The sequence below is a fragment of the Budorcas taxicolor genome, chromosome 1, assembly GCF_023091745.1.
Source record: "Budorcas taxicolor isolate Tak-1 chromosome 1, Takin1.1, whole genome shotgun sequence".
Taxonomy (NCBI): domain Eukaryota; kingdom Metazoa; phylum Chordata; class Mammalia; order Artiodactyla; family Bovidae; genus Budorcas; species Budorcas taxicolor.
Window position 1 is genome coordinate 196,159,493 of NC_068910.1, and position 25,387 is coordinate 196,184,879.

At 45.1% G+C, this 25,387-nt stretch overlaps 1 non-coding gene across 1 annotated transcript; it reads left to right on the forward strand.

Moving 5' to 3' along the window:
* The first annotated feature begins 21,310 nt into the window (after positions 1–21,310).
* On the forward strand, positions 21,311–21,416 carry LOC128058243 (U6 spliceosomal RNA). Its single transcript, XR_008200421.1, has one exon. It is a non-coding gene; the product is annotated as a U6 spliceosomal RNA (small nuclear RNA).
* The last annotated feature ends 3,971 nt before the right edge of the window (positions 21,417–25,387 follow it).

Consider the following 25,387-nt stretch of genomic DNA (forward strand, 5'->3'; position numbering starts at 1 on the left):
CCTGCTAATCCCCTCCCCTGCCCACAGTGTGGGCAGAACCTGTGACTTGCTTCCAGCCATCAGACGTGGCACAGGTGACAGCATGTCCATGACTATAGGTACATGATCACACGACACACAGTTTCTGTGTCTGCCGTATGTGGAGACACCCTCCTTGGCTGACTCTAAGAAGCCAGCTGCCATGCTGGGAGCACCCCTGTGAGGACCACATGACAAGGAGCTGAGAGCACTCTGCAACCAACACCAGCGAAAAACCAAGGCCCGAGGCCCACAGCTGAGAAACAGAACGCTGCCGACCACCATGCGAACCTGGAGCAGATCTTTCCCCAACTGAGCCTCAGGGAAGCACTCAGCCCTGGCAGCCCCTTGACTGCAAAGTCACCGCTAAGCCATGGCCAGACTCCCAACCCACAGAAACCATGAGATGACATGTGCGTCTTGTTTTAAATCTCAGCATTAGTGGTAATATTGTTTTGCAACAACAGAAAACGAGTCTAAGTTAGTTAAGGGATCTGTGGGAGAAGGGATGCGTGTCACTCCCAGGAAAGGGCCAGCCAGGTAAGTGAGGTCCTGCCGGGACCCATGAGAGTTTCACAACCCCATCTCAGTAAAAACGTGGTGGAGTTAAATGGTGGCAGGCGGGGCACGTCTGAGCAAACAGGACATGCAGAGCCTTCCCTGAGCCTCCGTCATACAGTAGAAGCTCCAGAGTTTCATTCAAGGGACTCAAGGATATGATTGAGGAGGGACAGCAGACAAGAAGGGGCGCTGTGGGCAAGACCAGGAAGACACAGACCCATGACATAGATACCTCAGGAGGTGTCCGTGGTTCAGGATGGCACAAACCAAACCAGAGGGGTGAGTGACACATCCCAAGTGCCAACATGGACTCTTGCCGCAACCAGAGACCAGGAGCCTCCATGAAGCCAGGGCCTCTCCAGGTCCCCGGACTGGATGTCCCTCCAGGGAGAGGATAGGAGCTGGGGTGGGAATCCTGAACAATCGTGTTCAAAGTAGAAATGACTGAGTTTACTTGGAAATAATTAAGGGTTCGTGTTCTGCCATCAGTGGAGGAGGGAGGGAGGTAAGCAGCATGATGCTTGCTACAGGCTGATGAATACTGGGGTATCAGGACAAGGCAGGGATCTTGGGGGTATGGGAAGAGGATCAATCTGTAAAGGCTTCCTGGAGGAGATGACAGCTGAGTTGCATTTTAGAGAATGAATTAAAAAGAGATTCTATGAATATAAGATTCCAAACGTTGGGACTTCCCTGGTGGAACAGTAGCTAAGACTCCACACTCCCAATGCAGGGGCCTGGGTTCGATCCCTGATCAGGGAACTAAGATCCCTCATGCCACAACTAAGAGTTCTCGTGCCCTAACCATAAGGGCCCACATGCCCTAACGAAGATCAAAGATCCTGCATGCCCCAACTAAGACCCAGTGCAGCCAAAAAATAAATAAATAAAATATTAACTTTTAAAAAGGATTACAAACTTTCATGGTTCCATGCATTTAAGTTTTCAAGGTTCTAAGACGCCTTTTTTTCTCAAGTCTACAGATCAAAGGCTCCCTACTAGCACTGCTGTATACTGGACCCCTACTCAGGGGCAGGGAGACCACAAACCATCTGAAATGTATCTGAATCAGAATCCTATTCCTCATCATTTCCCATATCTCTGTCATCTCTGCCTGAAGGCATTTCCTCCTTTTTTAATTTACTCTTTTACTTCTAGTGAAAATTTCTTGTGCACACAGTTTCAAGAGCCAAATTGTTTTATAAGCCTTGTATGAAAAATGGCAACTGCACACACTGCTCCATTCCACCACCACTCAGAGGAAACCACTCTCACCTTTTAGATGATTATTCTAAATGTTTTCCTCCCTATCTCTCAGAAACATGCTGATACTGATACTTCTTGATTTTTCAGTTGCACTATTCACTGGCCTCCCAGTACAGAAGATAAGACTTTTTGTCACTGTCCCCAGCCCCACCACATACCTTCTCCTTATCCTCATTCTCCCAATGGAATTTCTTTATAATTTAGGTTAAACTCGATACCCTCACTGTTTACATTATTGTGATCGTGTAAATGCTATTCACAACTGAGTCATGAAGCTTATGAACTGGCATTAATTTCTACTGTGTGTTGTTTTCCCTGGAGTTTATGATTACTTTATCTCCTTTGCTAAGTTTTCTATATTCTTATCATTAATCCAGCTGTGTACATGTAAGTACATGTAAGTCTCTGCTCGATATATTCAAGCTCGTTAGGAATTTTGCCATTTTTATTTTTTGAATAGTTTTCTCCCAGTCTCCTGATCCACTCCAGCAGTCTGAACAGTTTGCATGGCTGTCTTCTTGGGGTTGCCCTTCACCGTTATCCTGGGGATTTCTTTTCTTCTCTCCTGAGTTGGCATCTCTGTTTCCTCTGTCCCTATTTCACCATGTTTCATGTTCACACACACACATACTTCCTGGCTTCAGTGTGCTTTTGTTTCCAACAGCCAGTACTTTCAGTTCATCTTAGGAGGACTATCCTTGGACAACTGAGGGCACTCAGCCTGAACCTGGAGATCCAAGGGTCTTGGAATTTTCACCCCTCATCTGCCATCCCCCGGAGTATCTCTTGATGGACTAGAGGGGAGTATGCAAGCCAGTTCCTTTGTTTCAGGTTGGGATAACTATAAAGTAACTTGCCCTCCAGCATATTCCTGGAGGATCAGACTGAACTCTGCCTAGATTCACCCCTTGTTGAGCTTTCTCTATTTCCTAGACCTGCTTCCTCCACTCCCTTACAGATGTCCTCAGTAAATCACTTGCACAAGAATCCCTGTCTCACCTTCAAGGGAGCCCACCATGAGACCCAAGTCTTCCTTTTGCTTGGTTTAATCCTTCAGTTTGTTGGAGTACATTCTTCAGTAGCTTCCTGAGAAAGTATGGAATATAAACATTTTAAGATGTTCTGTGCATGAAAATGTCTTATTCTCCTGGCATCCTTAATTGATAGTTTGGTGGTGTGATGGTTAGCTTTATGCATCAGCTTGGCTAGGCCATAGTACCCAATTACTTAACTAAACATTAATCTAGATGTTGCTGTGAGAGGATTTTATAGATGTGGTTAACATCTACAATCAGTTGATTTTAAGTAAAAGGAGTTACCCTCAATAATGTAGGTGACTCTCAACCAATCAGTTGAAAGAAATTAAGAGCAAAAACTGAGGCTTCCGGAAAAAGAAATTCTGCCTCAAGACAGTAACATTAACTCCTGCCTGCATCTCCAGCCTGCTCTACAGATTTCAGACTCACTAGTTTCCCCAGTTACATGAGCCAATTCCTTGAAATATTCCTTATATATATTTATACAGATATGTTCCATTAAACATTTATATAACCAATAGGATATATGTGACCTATTGGTTCTGTTTCTCTGGAGAATTCTGACTAATACCGCTGAGCATCAGAGTCACTCCATCTGATATTTTCATGGTGTTACTTTATCACCCTAGGCAAGTTCCCAGTGTTTAGAAGTCCAAGACGACTTGATTCCTGATCATCACTATATAGCCTGACTTTTCTTTCTGAAGGTTTTCAAAATCTACTTCAGCCCCAGTATTCTGCAATTTTTTGATGTATCTTAGAGTCGGTTGGTTTTCTCTCATTGTGTTTGACACTCAGGGACACCTGTCAATCTGAATACTCACATTTTTAATTTATCCTTTTGAGCTACTTCTTTGATGATGTATTCTTTTTTGCTCTCTCTATTCTCTCTTTCAGGGACTTCCATTATTTGGATGTTGGTGAACATCATGGTCCTCTAACTTTCTCACATTGTCCCTCATATTTTCTTTTTTTAAATTAATTTATTTTAATTGTGTCCCTCTTATTTTCTATTGCTAGACTTTTTCTTCTACCTTTTGAGAGATGTCATACAAATTTTTTAGCTCTTCTCTTGAGTTTATCATTTCACCCTTTCATATTTTTAATTTCTAATAGTTCTTGGTCCAATAGTAGTTTTTCTTACTTTTCTTGTGAAACATCTTCTTTAAGCTTTCTGAGAATATTAAGGATAGTTGTTTTTCACTTTTTCCTACAGCAACTATTTACTTGAAAATGCTTATAACTATTTGTTTTTGTCTCCTAAGAATATGACTTTTAAAAGGTGACTAGAGACTTTCCTCAGAGAAGGAAACGGCAACCCACTCCAGTGTTCTTGCCTGGAGAATCCCAGGGACCAGGGAGCCTGGAGGGCTGCCATCTCTGGGGTTGCACAGAGTCAGACACGACTGAAGCGACTTAGCAGCAGCAGCAGAGACTTTCCTGGCAGTCCAGTGGTTAAGACTTTGCCTTCCAGTGCAGGATGTGTGGGTTCAATCCCTAGTCAGGAAGCTTAAGATCCCACATGCCTCTCAGCCAAAAATCCAGAATATAAACCAGAAATAATATTATAACAAATTCAATAAAGACTTTAAAAAATGAAAAGTGACCAGAAATCCCTAGTATGTGGTAGAGTTCATGAACCATCATCTTCAAAACCAGGTGATCTGACTGAGCTGTTTGTCCAGGGACTCGCATGTCAGTGTCTTTAAGTCTTTTCTCTTAGTCTGCCAAGCTTACATTGTGAGGTTTGTGTATCCCTAACATGCACTGTACTATAGATCCCCTATTTCAGCCAGCTCTAATTGAAGGCTGAGGGCTGGAAATAATGATCTGTGATGTTCTCTCCCTCCTATGTCTCTGTAAGAATGTGTCATCCAATCAATGAAAAGTGAAAGTGTTAGTCGCTCAGTTGTGTCCAACTCTTTGCCACCCCATGGACTGTAGCCCTCCAGGCTCCTCTGTCCATGGAATTCTCCAGGCAAGAATACTGGAGTGGGTTGCCTTTTCCTACTCCAAAGGATCTTCCCGACCCTGGGATCAAACCCACGTCTCCTGGGTCTCCTGTCTTGCAGGCGACTTCTTTACCACTAGGCAAGATTGCTAGACAAAGGCAAAAAGATTGCTAGACCATGGACAAGGGTCAGACCTCACCCACCCAATGCTGCTCTTACTCTGTGTTTAGATCCCTGGGGCAGAGCATTACTTAATTCCTCCTCAAGGTTCAGAGGATGTACTGTTTTCTAATCTATGATTTAATTTATAGAAATATAGAGAAAAGGCAAAGTTTATAAAGACAGAGAGCAGATTAGTGGTTGCCAGGATGAAGAGGAACATGGGAGGGAAGAGGAACTCAGAGACTTCCCTGGTGGTCCATTGGCCAAAACTCAGAGGACGTATTAACTTCAGGGACAGTAAGAAGATGGTATCTGGAATGAGGAGGGAAAAGGGACTCCACCTCCTCCAGGCCACCCACAGCAACCTTGTGATGGCTTTCTGCAGGCAGAAGGCTCAGGTGATCACCCAACTACAGTAGGAGTAATAGTACAGAAATAGTGAGGTCAGTCCTCCAAAGGAAACTTAGAAATACCCTACACATTAGAAAACAGTTGTCTGCATGGATTGCACATCTAATGACGTTTTAACTACCATCTCATTGTTTTGTCAAATAGTAAATCTTTGACAAATATTTAAATAAGTACTTTTATAGGGAAAATAAGGAGGAATTGAACACTCCTAGCTATTTACATCTACCTACATTTTCTTCCCAAACTCATCAGAGCACAAACACAATTTACGTGAAGTCTGAAGAGTGGCTAGTCTATTCTGCGTTCTGTTTTGCTTGCACTTAGCTTTGTGATGTGTGCACATTTTCACAGCTCACATACTTCTCAGTTTTCATGGTCACAGGGAATTCTGATTCACCATAGTTCTCTTAGTTATTCCCACTCACTGAGCATTTAGGTCACTTTCTATTTTCCCCTATTATGAACATGCTGCCATAAATATCTTCATATAAATGGCTTTTTTTCCATCTGGATTGTTACCTTAGGGTATTTTCCCAAAAGTAGGATTACCAAGTCAAAGGATACGAATGCTCCATAGCTTTTATTATAAATTTCCAGATCGCACTTGAGAAAAATAGGAACAAATTACAGAGTGGCCAACAACAGTGTGGGTTTTCCACGCAGAACCTAATTTAACTGGTTTCCTTGATCTTATTTATTTTTATTAATTTCATGTTGGCATTCCTTAGCTGTTCAAACTCGTATTTCTTTAATTATTACTCACGTTGAACATCTTTTCATGTTAGTTTATTATCTGTAAGACACAAAAACAAGACATTTTTGTTAGAGAAAATCTATTCCCTACAATGATTTTGCAACATTATAAATGGTAAAGGTGATATGAATGAAAGATGTTACCTGTCATTCTTTATATGTAAACAATATCTTCATATCTTTTGATAAATCCTCAAGCAGAATACAGGTCTTCACCATAAATTTGCATAACTGTATCTACTTTGGACCTTAAGCCTCATTTGTAATAATTTAAATAATTTTCTAATTTTTCATTTCATTTAGTGTTTTTTGTCTACCAAAAGTTGAAATTATTTTATAATTGATTCGACTAACCTTGTTTCTGATGATATCTTCTATTGCTTTAAATATCACATATTTATCTTCCATTGTATAAATAAATATGCTATTTCATTCTCTTTTGATTTTTCTATGGCTTGTTTCATGATCATTTGCAAGGTGCAAACTTGAGGTACATTTCATTATTGCCTGGACTTCTGACATATGTAGCTAAATTCTTCCCTTGTAACATTAACAGAGGATAAACATGCACAGTCTTTTAGATCTGTGTGTGGTAGGTTGGTACAGATCAACTCAGAGTTCAGGCCACCATATGCCTCACCCTCCTACAGGATTCCTTCATCACCAGACAGAGCAAGTAGAAGGATGTCCGTAAGCATCGTGAGATGAAGGAAATGAACACACACACACACACATTTTAAATTTTTATTGGAGTATAGTTGCTTTTTAATGTTGTGTTAGTTTCTGCTGTACAGCAAAGTGAAACAGCTATATGTATACATACATCCCCTCCTTTTTGGATTTCCTTCCTACTTAGGTCACCACAGAGCATTGAGTAGAGTTCCCTCTGGGGAACTCATTAGTTATCTACTTTATTCATAGTAGTGTGTATATATACATCACTAACAATTTCCCAAATCATTCCACCCCTCCTTTTCCCTTGGTGTCCATACTTGCGTTCTCTATATCTGTGTCTCTATTTCTGCTTTGCTGTTTGCAAAACATATATTTTAATGCCTGTTTCTCTGTATTATTACTTACAACTGCATGTGCATCTATAACTATCTCAAAACAAAACAAAAATCTATTAATAATTGGAAAAAATACTTTCAAAGTGCATGGAAATTTAGTAAGATATTTTCTTTGAAGTATACAAATATCCATATTTACACCCTGACTCTCAACAGAAGTCTAGAAGCTCAAAGCATGGCTATTCTTCAGAATCAGCAGGCTGCTAAGAGATGACATCTTCATCCTCAACCTCCAATTATTTGAGGAATCAGTTTTCAAACACTGCTCTATTAAGGCCAAAGGCAGGTTTAGAAATACTGGTTTTTAACCAAATTACCAAATATTTATTAAGAGCCATAAGCAATCTTGCTTGAAAGTGGGGTACCAGCTGCCAAGTAAACAACCTGTAGCAGAGAAAATTAATATTTTTAAATTGCCAACATTTTCTTCCCATTGCTACAGGTGAGGCTTAATATTTGAAAGTGGGAAACTCATTTTGGTACTCTACTAAATTTTACATCCTAGAGATTAAGCTGGAATTTGTCCTCAGATTGGCCTTCCTTCTCCTTTGGAAGGGCCTTTACAGTGACCTTTTTAGTCATGCAGACAAAGATAAAGCAATTTCTTACCCCCTTTTTTTTCATACAGCCCTGCACCAGTCAGGGCTTTGGATGTTAAGTATTCTGTTCAATAATGAAAATTTCGTTTATATTTTAGCAGGACTGTGCCTTGCAAATAAATTATTTTAAAATATGAATTTAAACTGTTCAGTCTCTGAAAATCATTGCTTGCTTAGGAGAGATATTTCTATTTTCTCTACCTCTTAGTGTTTACCTCCCAGTAAATTGCCAGACTAGCCCATGCCAGGAACAACATCAGGCCTGGTGGTCTCACACTGAGGAAAGAGGGCTTGCATGGGCTTGGCTGGTGCTCCCTGGCCTGGCCAGTTGGGACACTGCGCTTGAGCTTCTGCCCCTGCTGCCATCACTGCCTTAGCCCAGTGGCCCCAATCTAGTTGCTAGGAGCGTAAGTTTGAACCCCAATTTGACCACTATATCCTTATATGACCTTAAGCAACTCACTTTACCTCTTCTGATTCATTTTCCTTATTTGCAAAATGGGGAGAGATTAACTTACGAGGGGGATGCCAAGAAAAAGGTTAGTTTTGCCCCCAGCCCCCACCCTAGGGTGGCGGGGGGTGGGGTGGGCTTTGCCACCCTGTATATAGGAAGTGACATCCAATCAGCCAAAGGAGCTGGTAAGCAAGAGAAACAACCTCTCACCCCCCTCCTTCAGCCCACTGTATAGACCAGCAGAACCAGATCTCTGCAGCAGCCCCCTGAGAGCTGCTAAGTATGTGGAGGGCGTAGAAATTCTCCCAGGATCTTGGGTTATCTATCTTCTCACAGACAATGTGGGAGATTTTCCCTACGATCTGCCTCTGCCCCATGTACACAGAATTGCAACTGGCCCCAAGGCTGACCTTGGTCTTTTTCACATCCTGGCCAAGAATGCACAAAGACCCCTAGAGGGACAAATAACCTCTACCCATGGGCCACCTCACTGAGCTACCTGATCCAGCCTCTGCTCAGGGGGCCTTCCTGGATCAGGACCAACATCCACAGGCCTCCCCCCTCTGTAGGCCCCCAGATCATCCTTCTGCTCCTTGAAAGAACACTCAGAGCCCCAGGAACTCCCTTCAATATACACAGACACTTAACCATGCATACACTGTACCCTGCCCAGAGACAATGAGACCCCGTGTACCCATGCCAGGCGCCCCTACCTTCCTTCCCCCTGTGCTTTGCTTCCAAGAGCTCTCACTCTGCAGTTTTCAGGAAATGACCCCTGAGTGGCTGGAACCTTTACCCAGACACAGCGACAGACACAAGTGCCCGGGAGTTTACGGCCACTCGCCCCGACTAAGTTGTCTGAAGCCAGTGCATGGCTGACCGGTGCAAGAGGACAGCCAGATTCCTGGCCTTCTGAGAGACACCATGAGGGATGACTGGTGCTCCAGAGCACCACCGAGGATCAGGGCAACGTCTAACTTCACAAACAATCACTTCACCCACCCCTATCCTGCCTGCCTGACTCCCATGTTGAACTCCCCCAGAGCACCCCCCTAATTAGTCACTTGCACACTCCCTCTGATCTCAGGATCTGCTTCTAGGTAACTTGATCTAAGATAAACACTAGCTTGTCACACACTCTGATGATTCGCAGGGCTACTGGTCTGAGCCTGCTTCACCATCTATGTCCTCAGGTGTGTGTGTGTGCACGCACACATGCATGTGGAAGGGAGTGTGAGGACAGGCATGTTGGTGCATAACAGTGTAAGCATACAGGAGAATGAGCACATGTGCATTCTGAGGGACAAGTGTGTTTGCCTGTACATGTGTTCAGATATGTGTCTGTGTGTTTCTATTTGTAAATGTGGATATAAGTGAAGGATGTGTGCAAGTTAATATGTGTGTATACAAGAAGTGATGGGTGTGTGTACATGGGCACACATGCTTGTGTCTAGCTCTCCTACTGAGGGGGTCAAGGGCAGAAGTAACTCAAAGCACTTGAACATCTCTACAGCCAGAAGAGCCCACCTTCTTCTGAAGTCCAGCAAACAGCTATATCCCCGGCTTTTGTGAAGTGTTCATGAACATAGCCTCATTTCTCTGCTAAGCAAACATCAGATCCACTTTCACACAAAGTCCACTGACTATAAATGAGACTTAGGGAAGAGGGAAGTCCTGTTCAAAATGATACCTGGGCCACCAAGACTGAACACACCCACCGCACTTGACCACTTTCAACACATTTGGGTGCCTGCGAAGCTAGAACCACCCCTACTTCCTCTTAAAGGCCTTGGCCTACAACCTTTCACATAGTTTTATGAACTTAGCGAAGTTCCCAACATTTCTCTGCCTCAGCTTCCTCTTCTGAAAATGAAGATAAAAGACAATAATGAATCATATTAGACAACAATAGACAATGAAGATATTAGACAATAATAGAATACTTACTAGAGTGGACTCCCCATGTCCACTGGTTCTGCATCCAAAAGCACTAACCCCAGTTTACACAGGGACATGAGCATCCAGCAAATTTTGGTGTTTGCTGCGGGCACAGTGCAGATCCTGGACTCAGGACAATGCACCTCAAATTAGGTGGCTTAAACAAAAGAAACATATTATCTCAGAATTCTGAAGACTGGAAGTCTGCAATCAAGGTGCTGGCAATTCTAGTGCCTTTTGAGGCTTCTCTCCTTGGCTTGTAGATGGCCCTGTGTCTCACATAGTCTTCTCTATGTGATGTATGTCTGTGTGTCCAAATTTTCCTATTTCATCAGGTCACTAGTCATAGTGGATTAATGCCCACCCTAATGACCTCAACTGGGCTTCCCAAACAGTGCAGTGGTGTAGAATCCATCTGCAGGAAATGCAAGATGGGTTCAATTCCTAGGTTGGGAAGATCCCCTGGAGAAAGAAATGGCAACCCACTCTAGTACTCTCCCCTGGACAGAGGAGGCTGGCAGGCCACAGCCCATGGAGTCACAGAGAGTTGGAAACTACTGAACACACACAATGACCTCAATTAACTTGATTATCTTCTGTGAAGACACTGTCTCCAAATAAGGGCACATTCTAGGCACTGGGATTGAACTGAGGACACAATATGACCCTGAACGCTTACCTTATAGAGTTGTCATGAGGATTAAAATGAGTTAGGTTTTGTAAAATGCTTAGGTTAGAGGAAGCCCTATATATTGATACATTATGCTATAATGATGCGTGTATGCGTGCTTAGTCGCTTCAGTCATGTCTAACTCTCTACGACCCTATGGACCATGGCCTGCCAGGCTTCTCTGTCTATGGGATTATCCAGCAAGAATGATGATGATGAATTAAATCAACTTCAGAATTTCTATACCGTGTAATAGCAAGACATAAACGTGGTTGCAAAGTGGTTCTAACACAAAATAGAAAAAGCTTTATAACTCCCAAAAGATGAAAGAAAAGGCAAATCCGTCCAAAAATGTTTACTCTCTGGTTGTTCAGAGACCAATTTCTACCAGCATATGGAGTAATTGAGCCTGGCTTGTGTGCCACAAAACTGAGCACACCAGTTGGGCAAAATTAACCCACTGGTAGACAATTCTTATGACAAGTTTGTACTCTCCCAGTTACAAGGTACACTTGACCACTGCCGCTCCCAATAAACAAGCAAAACTGACCTCAGACTGAAAATCAACAGTAAAGGAACAGAAAAGGAAGCCTTGCCTCAAACAATTTTTTTTTTTTTTCATTAACTCACTGCCCTGAGATCAGAGTACCCAGGAGAAAGAAGGAGATCTTTGCATGCATTGTTGAGTACCAGGCTCAGGGGCGCTTCCAGGATAAATACTATAATTGTGTGTTTATGTTATGTGGGACAATCAGGAAGCCCTGAGTCTTAGCTGGCCAGAAGGAAGTGGGAAACACTTCTTCCAGGACTCCTAGCAGGCACACAGGTGGCTGGGTGTGTTGAATGAATCACACAATGGTGGTGTCTGGTGGGAGACCCTGGAAGTGAATCCCAGCATGCTTCAACCCAGGCTCTGCTTCCATCACTGATCAGCACCCACAGTTTGCCACTGCGGGGCATAGAGGGGCACTGCACCCACAGGCCTGGGGTTCACTGTGGCCTCAACCAGCCAACTGTTGCTTCAAAGGGTGATAAAATGTAACACACTTGTTAACATAAGTAGACTATTTCACATTGGACGACGATTACATCAGACATGTTTAGCTATAAGTAACAGAAAATCTAACAGATTAAAATAAATATAGGCCTTTATTATTTGCTAATGAAGAGGAAAATTTAAAAACTTGCACCCCGCTAGAAATAACCTCATGCTCCTTCTGCTTCTGCAACTCAGCCAGCTCCTTGCAAAATCACATAAGTTACATAGTTCTGGGAAAACAGAAACTTGCAACAATTCTAAGAGCTGAAATTTACTTCACTCACCCTTGTCAATTACCCAGCCCCTGTAATCCTGCTTAACCATGTTTGTTTGCGTTAAAGGTCAGGCACCCCCTGCTGCATCCTAATCACTGTTCTGGGGTATAGGAGACCCCTAGTTTGAACTAGCCTATTCAGTCGCCACTGCACGCTAAAGTCTGGTGTCATGCACTGTCTGTCAAAACTCTGTAATTCCTTTGTTCAGAGCCCATAGCTGGAAGTGTTAATTCCTCTGGGCCTGCTGGCGTAATAGACCTGAATTCTCCAACTCTGAGTCTGGAGTGCGATGCTTGGTTTCTCAACAGACTGACTCCTGCAACACTAACAAGAAAATGGAAAAGGGTGATCCTAGGGATGGTTTGGCGCCTAATGATGCCACTGAGGAACCAAGAGTGTCTATCTGTCAGTGCTCCCATCTTTGGCTTGTGGGCTTTTGAGCCTTATGCGTGCAGCCTCACTTGTAAACTGGCTGCCCCAGTAACACCATCACCTCACTTTCCTCCTAGGGTGGGAGCAGCTCCGTGCTACTGCTAATTTCTAGGTTGTTTTACCAATCCACTGTTTGTCTTCTCAGCATCTCTACCACCTGCTTAAACAATTTCCTGCATTAAAATCCTCCTGTTGTAATAACTAAAGTGACTTTGTTTTCTCAATTATAACCCGAGGCCACATGGCTAACACAGTAACAAACTCCTGTCCTCATGGAGCAATGCTTCAAAAGTGGATAGTGCTTAAGGAGAACAGGAAGATAATTTTTGGTAGAAATCAACAAAATTCACAGCTGGGAATAAGAAAATGATGCTGAATATGAAGAGTGTGGTCACATGACAATGGTAGCACCCTTGACAAGTAGAAAGATAGGAGCGGCCAGACCCCTTGCAGTTTATACAGGGCGCCTGGACAAGGAAGTGAGTGGGGGCTCAAATTCAGCCTGTGATTCAGTCATCACACTCTGCACCCTGCTTGAACTAGTCTCCCGAGGAAAGGACACTTTTTTATAACTTGTGCAAAGTTTACACAAAGGTTTCTCTAATTCTCATTGGCTGGCCTTGGCCCTGTCCAGAGTTGCCAAAACCCATGGCAGGCAAGAGAATGGGGAAGCAGGAAGAAATATCAACAGAGAATAAAATGAGGCCCACCTGAGTGCTCAAGAGCTTTGTGTGAGGTTTTTAATATTCCAAGAACACAAGGGGAAGGGACTTTTAAGAAGGAGGCTCCCTGTCCTGAGGCAAGGCTAGGGTGTCAGTACCCCTGCTGGAAGACCTTGTTAGGAGACCCATAATTTGACAAGTGACCTGCTCTCCATAGCAGCAGCCTTTTCTTTTCTCTATCTTTTGGGAAGGTGGCCCAAATTATAAAGTTAGGACTTAGAAAGTCAACTATGACCTCAGATGGGCTTAATAACTCCCTGTACAGAACAGTAGGACTCCAGAGCCCCCAGATAGACCTAGAGCACACCCAGCTATTCTGGAAGTCTTCAAAGGGGAGCCTGCCATGGACTTACCACTGGCCTATGAGTTGCAACCAGGCATCAGCCTTCCCTTCCCCGGGATCCCACATTTTATTTGTCTGTATCCCCTGAGCCTCAGCTCCACCAGCCCATGGGGAAATGCCTCCAGCTGTGCAGTGGGTGCTGTGACAGACACTCCCAAAGCCACCGTCCTCAGGTGCCCTAACTGTGCTGGTCCCCATGCAGAAGGGGGAGATGGTCTCCCCAGCTCTGTGCCTCTCCTCATCGCCTGGGTCCCAAATCAGCACTGTCAGCATCCAGAGTCTCAGCAAAGGGCCCTGTCAATTCCTAGAACACCCCAAGCTCACCCCTGGGCCTGGGCAACCTGGTGAAACCTGGGAACCAGCAGAGACGCCCATATCCTCCAGGGATTCAGCCCACAGGTCTGGTTCCCCCTCCACCAAGCTGAATCAGGAACAGTCACCATACCATTGACTCCCTCCTCTTCCTTTTTACACTCTCCTGTCACCAAAAAAAATTCTCTGTGAAACAAAAACTCAGAGATACTGATGTGTTTGAGAGAAATAGAGAGTACCACCTACATCAGAAGCCAATAAAAGACCCTCTGGCACACTTGGCAAAAGGGAGGAAGGTCTTTCCTCCACAGTAGAGGGCATTAAGTAGGGGCTGCACAGAGTTCAAAGGAATGTTAGCAGAGACATTGCCTGCCTCTGTTCAACCCCCAGGCCTGCAGGTGGCACAGCAGCACTGTCCTGGAACCATGGAAGCTCCCTGGCAGGACCAAGAGAGGAGGCACGCAGCCTCTATCCTCAGACTGGGGTTTAGGAGGTCCCGGGAGAAATATCAATAACCTCAGACATGCAGATGACACCACCCTTATGGCAGAAAGTAAAGAAGAACTAAAGAGCTTCTGATGAAAGTGAAAGAGGAGAGTGAAAAAGTTGGCTTAAAGCTCAACATTCAGAAAACGAAGATCATGGCATCCGGTCCCATCACTTCATGGGAAATAGATGGGGAAACAGTGGAAACAGTGGCAGACTTTATTTTTCTGGGCTCCGAAATCACTGCAGATGGTGATCGCAGCCATGAAATTAAAAGACGCTTACTCCTTGGAAGGAAAGTTATGACCAACCTAGACAGCATATTCAAAAGCAGAGACATTACTTTGCCAACAAAGGTCCATCTAGTCAAGCCTATGGTTTTTCCAGTGGTCATGTATGGATGTGGGATTTGGACCATAAAGAAAGCTGAGCAACGAAGAATTGATGCTTTTGAACTGTGGTGTTGGAGAAGACTCTTGAGAGTCCCTTGGACTGCAAGGAGATCCAACCAATCCATCCTAAAGGAAATCAGTCCTGGGTGTTCATTGGAAGGACTGATGTTGAAGCTGAAACTCCAATACTTTGGCCACCTGATGCAAAGACCTGACTCATTGGAAAAGACCCTGATGCTGGGAAAGATTGAGGGCAGGAGGAAAAGGGGACGACAGAGGATGAGATGGTTGGATGGCATCACCAACTCAGTGGACATGGGTTTGGGTGAACTCCGGGAGTTGGTGATGGACAGGAAAGCCTGGCGTGCTGCGGTTCATGGGGTCATAAAGAGTCGAACACGACTGAGCGACTGAAATGAACTGAGCTGAATCTCCAACTCACCCTCTCTTCTCATCTCTGGTCTCCCTCTTCTGTCCCTTTCTCTTCATTCTCATTCTCACTTCCCTCCCTCCTACTCCTTACCCGCTTGTCCTTGTTCTTCCTCTGTCTTCTTCCTCATTCCATTTTCCCTCCAGTACCACTTTTCTACAGGCCCTTGGCCCCACTCTTAGAGGTTAGTGAGATAAAAAGGTCAAATCATAGTCCTACCCAAAAGTATAGGACTATAATTGGACCCTTTAAATGTTCTGCATTCACCTGTTATGGCAGCCTTGGAGAAAGACATAGCCAGGAAAAAAAAAAAAATGAGACCCTGCTGGATCAGTTCAGAAGACAAAGGGTTTCAGAACTCTTGCTGACATCTGCTCGGTGACACAACTGAATTTCTCTAATGGAAAATAAAGCAAAGAATTTTCTATGATGGATTCATCTATTTCTTTTTTAAAATATAATAATGTTCTGTTTTAGTGTTTATCACAGGAAACTCTACTTAATGCACTGTGATGGACTGGACGGGAGGGAAGTCAAAAGGGAGGGGATAAATGCATATGTATGGCTGCTTCATTTTGCTGTACAGTAGAAACTAACACAACATTGTATGGCACCTAGACTTTAGAGGTAACAGGAGATGGTACAACTCCTACCTAAACGAGGCATGGGGTGAGGGTCCAGGAAACAGCTACCTAATGGCACCAGTGACTTAGACAAAGCAAAGGGGAAGTGGATAAGAGTATATACATTCCTGTTGATGCCCCACAGCCCCATTCCACCCACACCTTTGGATTAAGCATGATGGACAGGAGAACTACCTTCTGCCAATTAATTCCAGAGTATAATTTGTAGCCTGGGCCCATCCTGGAAGATCCTGGGCTGCTAACAAACCATGACACTGCTTTAATTTCTCCTTTGCCCCCACACTTTATTAAAACCTGGACTGGGTTCTATCAAATATCCCTTCAAGGGAAAAACAGAGAGAGGGAGAGAAATGGAGCAACATTTGTCTCAATGCAATATGAAAGATTAGAGTTTGCTGGATCAAGAGGGAGATGGGGGGGTGGAATTCTTGTGAAACACACACACGCACAGGGACACACACACACACACACACACACAATTTCTCTTTTGCAATGACCTCCTTATGCCCCATCCATCAGCCTGGGGTTGGCTTATTCTAACTAGCAGATTCCTTTATTCTTTATAACAGGCCCATCAGACACAATCTGCATGCCAATTACTGGCACAGACCCCTTGATACCAAAAAATGGAAATTAGCTGTCAAGGAAAGGCTTCAACCGGCCAGGTCTCTTTCTTGCTCTCCATTTCCAGCTCATATACACACTTACTCTGCTCAGCGCCTGGCTCTCACCAGGGAGTCCCCAGTGGAAAAAGTCATCTAAAAAATACAAACATATTTTATTGTTACTAGTATTAGTTGCTGACTTTCTCAGTACAATGCGAAATTCACCAGTGGGCAAAAGCTGCTTAGGGCAGAAATGGGTGAGAGAGGTTGATTTCTGATAATTGCATTTCTTTGGGAGCAGATCAAGGCATCCCATGAAAGGACATTCAAAGAAGTGTGAGGATAAGGGCAAAAGAAAACAGACAAGGAATGGGATTCTGTAACCAAGATAACAATCAGAACTTTCACACTTAGGAATGGGCCGAGGCAGAGTTGAGGGGACAGAGGTGAGACATGCTCCAGGAACAAGACTGCAAGATTCCTTTGCATCCTAATCAGTTCTCACAAAGCCAGACTGCATCCAACCTAGAGGGCTTCCTATGGACACAGAAACACTCCACTTGTTTTCAACCCAACCTAAGCATGCTCCCCATAAGGTTTCTGTCCTGCTGCTCTCAGAATTTTCAAAAGAGCACATTTGATTATACAATTCCCCTTTTCTTTTTTCCAAAATGAGCCACAGAGGTAGGGAGTTTATTTCCTCCTGTCAAAGGTCCAGGGTCCACATTGAATTTCCTTTGATGGGGCAAAGGACTCTGTATGGGTCATTATGACTTTAGAGTGGTAACCTGGCACATTCAGGGTTTCCCCTTCATTCAGGGCAAGTCCAACCCAATGCTGGGGAGGCCCTTATCCTTAACCTTTTCAGTGAGGATTATCTCTGTATGAACAGTTTTAGTTGCATGGATCCATCCATGCAAACAACAAATTTCTTTTCATTAAATATTTTCTTTAGCACACAATTCAATACATGCTCAAAATCTAGATTCCTTCCTTGACAAGTGGAAAATATCTTTCGTTCTAAACAAACTGTCTCTTCTTCCCCTGCATTCTGGTGGCTAAAATTGTCAGTCAGGGAAGTCTGGAGTTTTTCAGATGAACAATTTTCAGAACATGATGTAAAAAGAACTTAATTTGTCCAACTGAATGCCTACTATGTTCTTGATACCTAAATATGTGACAGAGATTGTGGCGAGAATGAATGAATGCCAGGAGCTAAGCCAGGTATTGCAAAATAGGTGCGTGAATAAGACACAAGCTTTGACCTTGAGGAGCTCAAGGTCAGATCTAGTTGCAATCCTCATCACTCATTTCTCATCCCTGTATGTATTTTGCAGTTGGCATTAATAAACAACTTGCCTTGGCTTCCACTGGAGAATGGCTTATGTATTCCCTCACCCAAATGCTCTTCCCTCAGCTCCCAGTTTTAAGATACTGGGTTTCCAAAACGTTGTTCCTTTTTCATCACCCATCGAAACAAAAATCAGTTGATTTGGGATCTGATGACATTCAGTGCTTCTAAGCACGCGCTTCCTTCACTTCAGGGATGCTTCAGGAAGCATTGCTAGTTTTCCTCCCATTTCTCCTTCTCTTCCGCTTTTGAAGATTCTTCTTCTGCTCCTCAAATGTTGGTTTTTCTCAGGGTCTGACCCATGGTCTCCTCCTTCTCATGTATTCAGGCTCCGGGACAACAGAGAAGACAAGAAGAGTGAAAGGTGACACCCCAGCTTTCTGACTTGAGCAACTGGACAAGCACAGAGCATTCTAGCCTGAGAGTCTTTGATCTTAAGGAACAGAAATCCATCCAAGTCAAAGAGGAGTGTCTCAGAGAAACATGGAAAACTCGCAGGCCTCGGCAAAGGTGAAACCAAAGTTGCTGCAAGACACAGACGCTGTTGCCTCCTCCCCCTTAGCGGTTCCTCAGTATCTCTACCTTCACCCCCTTCTCATCCTCCAATTAGTCACCTCTGAGTTTCTCCAATCTCTGAATTTCATCTAGTCCTTTATTGCCATACCAGATTTAAATCTACCAGTCTTTCTGCTCCACTGCCTATCATGAACCAAAACTTGGTATCAGACCGATTTCCCAGGGTGGGCATCTGATTGGCCCAACTCTCCTTTTCTGCACCAAGCCAGCTGACCCATGAGGTCCGCTTAGATGAGGTGCACACCCCTGAGTCAATCAGCTATGATTGGGGTGGCTCAGGGGTCTGAGGTCTACCCATCAAGGGCTATAAGTGGAGGAAGATTCTCTAAGAAGGGAAGTATCCCCACATGTGCTAAATACAGTGGTATCGTTTTAAACAGACTGACCGCTTCTGCAAATATTCATTATGAAATGCTAAATGCATTTTCCCATTTTGGAGGAAACAGGTTCAAAAAGACTAGAAGATGAAGCAGAAGTTTCCATTACTTTAGATGGGACAATCTAGAGAGGAGTTTTGAGAAGTATATTTGTTTCTTATTGCTGCTGTAACAACTTACCACAAACTCAGTGTCTTAAAGCCATGCAAATTTATTCTCTTATAGTCCTAGAGGGAAGAAATCAGAAATGGGTCTTATGGGGCTAAAATTAAGTATTGGCAGTGCTGTGTTACTTTTGAAGGCTCTATGGGATAATCCATTGCTTGCTTTTTCTAGCTACTAGAAGCTGCCAGCATTCCTTGGCTCCTGGCCCAGTATCAATCTGCTCTCTGCTTGGGTCATCATAGCTCCTCCCCAAAGTAGACTCTCCTATATCCCTCTTTTCCTTATAAGGACTCCTGTGATTACGCTGGGCCCACCCAGATAAACTAGGATAATCTCCCCAACTCAAGATCCTTAACTTAGTCACATCTGCCAAGTCTTTTTTGCCATAAAAGGTAACATAATCACAGATCCCAGGGATTAGAACGTGAATATCCTTGAACGGTCATTATTCTGTCTACCAAAAGAAGGATATGGTGGTCACACAAGACAAGCCCTGACACTAGCTTGAGGAACAGCCACTGAGTCTCACAAGCCTCATCTGTGTCCTTCAAAAATATCATTTTCACAAAATGGAAGGAATGGAAATTAGATATCAAAAGATTACAAGGGACTTCCCTGGTGGTCTGGAGCTTAAGACTCCGAGCTTCCAATGCAGGGGCCAGGGGTTTGATCACTGGTCAGCAAACTATGTTCCCTCATGATACGTGGCCAAAAAAAAAGTGATTAGAGGCATGCAGGTGGTAAAAACAAGGAAGCAGAAATGCTGACCACTCCTAGGAAAAGTCCAGCAAAGGACGATGGGGAGAGAACTACAGTCAGAGAGAGAATCAGACAGACCAAAAGAGCACAAGGAGCGGCAGTCACTGAGGGGAGACCCCACTGCCCTGAGACGGGACGAGGCAGAAGTAGTCCAGGCCTTGAGGTCCCAGGCTTGAAGCTCCCTCCGGGGAAATGCCAAGAAGGAGTCCCAAGAGGAAGAGAAGTTCAACACGACTCAGAGTCTCCAGCGGATGTTGGATGTTGACTCCACCTTCATGACTTTCCCAAGAGCTCCGAGGCCTGGATAAAGAGCAAAGGGCAAAGGTTGGATGGTTTTTCACGGAGGCTCTGGGAAATAAGCAATACTGGTCTGCTAGAGAGACCAACAGCAGAACAACTGAGAAGGCAGAGAAGCCAGGGAAGGCTGGCAGTGGAGAACTGAAGTGGGAGGGGGAGACAGACAGCAGCCTGGGGAAAGGCTCCATCTGCACCAGGGAGTGACGGCACGCAGGTCAGAATGAACAGCCAACCTGCGGCCACGTGGGTGTGAGTTAGGACCTGGGGCTGAAGGGTAGAGGTTGTGATTGGATGGGGGCAGAGCTACAGATGAAAAGCATCACATCCCTAACCAGGCCACACCCAAGGCTCACAGCCCTGCACAGATGAGGGTGCCGGCTTTCTTGGATGATCCATTTGGTCACCACAGTCCAAGGAGCCCCTGGCCACCCAGAAGCAAGGAGTCAAGGTTATTCCATCATCTTCTACCAAGAAGTTATTTAGCCCTATATCTTTTGCAGAGCTGCTGCTGCTGCTGCTAAGTCACTTCAGTCATGTCCGACTCTGTGTGACCCCATAGACGGCAGCCCACCAGGCTCCCCCGTCCCTGGGATTCTCCAGGCAAGAACACTAGAGTGGGTGGGGGACAATCTTATACACGGTCTCCACCTGCCACGCAAATCTTTACCCAGGCTTGTCAGATGGACCCTGGCTGAAAGCACATTTCTCCCCCAGAGAAAAGAAATATGTCACTGAAATTATCTTGGGTTCCATAGATGACATTAGTACAGCCAGACTGCAAAGCATCAAGTGCCAATTTACACGGCAGCTTCTGTTGCACTAAATGGAAATCCTACCCTTGTTGTGTCAATTCTATGGCTGAGAAAACTCCCCAGCCGCAGCCCTGGCACTGGGCTGCACTTGGGCCCAGGGGCCACTTATCTGCCATGTAGGTGGATTCTGCACTGCTTGGCTCTAGAGCAAAATGCATCTTACATAAGGTGCTGCTCCACAGATAAGTCTGTTGTTAATATGCCTCAGACTGCCTTGGCCGCGGCTATTATCACGGATACATGCAACGTACATCTTTTTTATCGGTATGCATTGTACTTAAGGTAAAAAAATAGAATAAAAATAAAAAAGGAAGAGAGACCACAGGATGTCATTTGTTATTTTTTTTAAGTGTTTGCTACAGATTCCACCCATACCACATAGTACCCCCAATGAATAAATTGGAATACCATGCTGGCTTCATACACCCAAATTAGAACAATACAGAGACCATTAGGCTGGCCCCCATGCAAGGATGACATGCAAACTCATGTGCCATGGTTTTTTTTTTAATAAAAATTTAAAAATTAACTTTTTAAAAAAGAGGGGGGACCTCCCTGGCAGTCTAGTGGTTAAGATTCTATGTTTCCAATGTAGGGCATGCAGGTTTGATCACTGGTTGGGGAACTAAGATCTCACATGCCATATGGTGTGGCCAAGAAATTAAAAACACATAAATAAATTTTTTAAAAAACTGGAGCATCAAACATACATTAGTTAAATGTGTGGGTTTTTCAGAATGGACTTTTCCACAGTTCACTGTGATTCAGTGGTCAGTGAGTGAGTGAGAGTGGCTCAGTCGAGTCCAACTCTGCGACCTCATGGACTATAGTCTGCCAGGCTCATCTGCCCATGGAATTCTCCAGGCAAGAATACTGGAGTGGGTTGCCATGACCTTCTCCAGTGATTCAGTGGTATGTGTAGGCAACATGCCTGAGCTCAGCGCTCCTGCTGCAACTCTGTCCCATCTTTCAGATGTATGGAGTACTTTTTCCAAAAAGTGAAAGAAGAGGATTTGGTGATGAATTCTTTTAGCTGAAGGAATGGAGGAAAAGTGGGTGTCCAGGGTGAATCTGAGCTATGTCTGCTTTAATATCTGAAACTGATCGACCCAGGGAATCTGAGGCAACTCAACCTAACACTTGCTCCAACAGAAGCCGGCATGCAGCAGACAGAGTCCCAGCTGCACTGCTGGGGGAACGCCTGCCCCTCCTTGGAAGATCCTCGCCTGCATGGGGTCTTCAAACAGGGCTCTTTGGGGGTATTCAGGTGATGCCAGCACAGTAATCTACTTCCCCACTTCCTGGACTCAGGAAGGCAGAAACTTGAATGATGGCCAGTGATGACACCAACAGCAGAGCCAGGCCAGGGCCTGAAGCCCAGGGCCAAAGGAGTCCCAGTGAGCTGACTGCATCCACATCTCTGGCCTAATGTCCGCGTGTGTGAGACGCCTGGAGGGGACTAAATGACAGTGACATCCCCCGTGCTGTGTGTGTACAATGCCTCCTCTAGCTTGCGCTCTCCACAGATGTCTCGGCTTGCTGTTCATCAGGGGGCAGCTGGCGGTCTCGCTCGGGGTCCCACTTGAGCTCTGGCAGCGCTCCATCCCCAAGTCCAGACCCCAGACTAGGATACGTACTGAAAAGAAGGGATTCCAAACATAAGTGGATCTGAGCACATGGATGGAGACTACAGGGTCAGCACCAACAAAGTACAGGGATCCTCTGACCAGGCTGTCCAAGAGCTTTGCGCATCACCTGTCACAATAGGGTGTGCCGATGGCGCCAATCCCAGTGTGCACAAAGTCTGGAGGGGCCTCCATGCTCCACCCAGACCCCCTGGGGTCCCTTTCACCATTTCTGCACATCTCCCTCTTGGCTTCATTATGCTTTTCTCTAATGGCCAGTATCCCACTTCAGGGATTCAGGTCGTTTAAACAGAGGTCTGTTCACCAGTCCTGGACAGAACTGAAATGTAGAAAAGAGTCTTAGATGTCTTCCAGAGCTTGATCCAGACCACCAGCATTCTCTCCGGTCCACAACTCACCTATTCATAGCACTCTCCAGGCCCCCTCACCTCTTGGCTGATCCCATGTCCCAGCTGCGTGCCTGCCAACCACTGAATCATGTTAATGGTTGTCAGCTATGTGACACAGAGCACAAAATAGCTAAATTAGGAACCCCAGTACTCTTCTTCCTTACCCTCAGCTGCAAGAGCCTGGAAGCATATTTAACAGTGTCACACAGAAAGCCCCACAGTGCCTGCCTCCCCTTGGTCCCAGATCCAAGACTCTCCCACCCAGTGTGTTTTTAAATGCCCCTCCCACTGTAGATCGAAGCAGCGAAGGACACTGAACAGAACAGAAACCAAACATCCAGACCCCAGAAATAGGCTGAGTGCCCAGGTTTAGGGAAGAGAGGCCAAGGAATGAGGGACAGCAAGAGAATAGGAGGAAAATGACAGTCACTCAGCACACACGGCCCTCACCTCCACCCCATCCCATCAGGCTGGCAAACAGTCACTCCTCACAGGTTTGAAGCCAGAGCCCAGTGTTCATTCATTTGAAAACAGACAGTAATTACCTATATGCTTGTCCACAGATCAGCAAATAGTCAAAATGACAGATTTACCTCGCATATCATATCATATCATATCATACAAAGCTGAGGAGTCTTCTGTCAACAGTAAAAGTAACTCTGTCCAGAGTAAGTCCAGAATTGAACAAATTATACTGTCTGACTGTTCGTCTGTTGGGTTAGGATGGTATGTCACCTTGGGGCCATTGGGGGACCCTTCTTAATTATGCATATTAAGGCCTTACATATATTAGGGGAGAGGATGCTAAGGCCCCATGGGGATGCAGGTATATAAGTCCCTACTGCTGTGCCCTGTAGCAGTGTAGCAGGATTATGGGGTGCTGTGAAGCCGCTGCCTGACACCCCATGATTCGCAGAGCTCAGGGGAAAGGCAAACATCTGCAGCAGGAGCCAGGATCTTCTGAGAAACAAAGAGTCTAAGATCCAGACTTAAAGCTAAGAAAGCTGTTGGGGACTTCCCTGGGAGTCCAGTGGCTAAGACCCCGAGCTCCCAATGCAGGGAGCCCGGTTCAATCCCTGGTCAGGGAACTAGATCCCACATGCTGCAAATGAAAAAAAAAATCCCACATGCCCCAACTAAAAGATCCTGTGTGCTGCAATGAAGTCTAAGATCCCACATGCCACAAATAGAGTCAGTATAGCCACATAAATAGTAAACAAGAGAGGAGAAAACTAAAAAGAGAAACGGAGAGAGAAAGAAAGCCGTCAGGGTGGACAGGTCTATGGGAAATCTGAGGTGGGGACTCAGGCTCTAACCTGAGCCTTAGGCTTGGGGTCAGGGCTTGTGGGAGAGACAAGACCTGGCTGGGGCCTGCGCTGCACCCTGGGGGTAACAGCCAAGCAGATGAGCAAAAACTGAGTAAAAACTTGGATGACAGGGTGAGAATTCACTCTGCAGAGGACAAGCATCCATTCATCTATGGCCAGACGCCCAGTGGTGGTGATCACAGCTAGGTCCCAAGAGGTAAAACATCTGTGGTCCTAGAACAGCGTGGGGTGGGATATGGAAGCCTTAAAGGAGGTTATCATCACCCTTAGTCAGAGCCTGCAGGGACTCCTCCCCAGGGTAGGTAGAAACATCAAAGCAAGAGGATAGAATTCTTGCTTCAAGTTGGTGGTATGGCTCAAACATAAGAATCTCAAAGCAAAACAGAAAACAAGACTCCAGTCTAAACAGGTGGGCCATGGTAAAGGTTTGCACAGCTGAAAGAAGAGAAGAAAGACTGTTTTATTGGCAACCCTATCTAGGGGTCTACCGGCCCTGCCACCATCATCTCTGGAGGTCAGCTGGGGACGAACCTCTACTGGGACCTCATTCCAGAGTGCCAGCCCACTCCTCTTTTACTCTGTCACCTTCATAAAGGCCTGAATTGAAGAGCTCCCTGCATTAATTTAACACTGATTCAGTCAACATTTTAGACTCCAGAGCAGCAACCTCTTGGCAGCCCCTCTGGGCATCTCCCCAGGGAAATATGCTCTGTCCTCCACCGCAGGCCTTGGGAGAGACACACACCAGGTCTGGCCGCCCTCACATCCCACGGAAGAGGCCTTGTCCTTTGCTGCTGAGAACAGAGAGTGCGCCTGGCCCTCAATGGTGGTCCCCATCGCACCCCTCTCCCTCCACCCTGTGAAGTGACCATCTTGGCAGCGCCAGGATTTCCTATTCACATAGGAACCCACCTGCACAGCCCACCATATAGCATTCATCAGCCTGCATTACCTCTCCATAATAATCTCATACATCAAACCTGGGAGAGACCCCAGTTCTGCCTGTAAGCGACTCCGTTAGACATTGAATATCATTATTAGAAGCCCCTCGCTTTCTTGGCTTCGTATGCAAACTCCTGAACTCCCTGGAGTCCCTCCCAAAGAATGTGCCCTGCA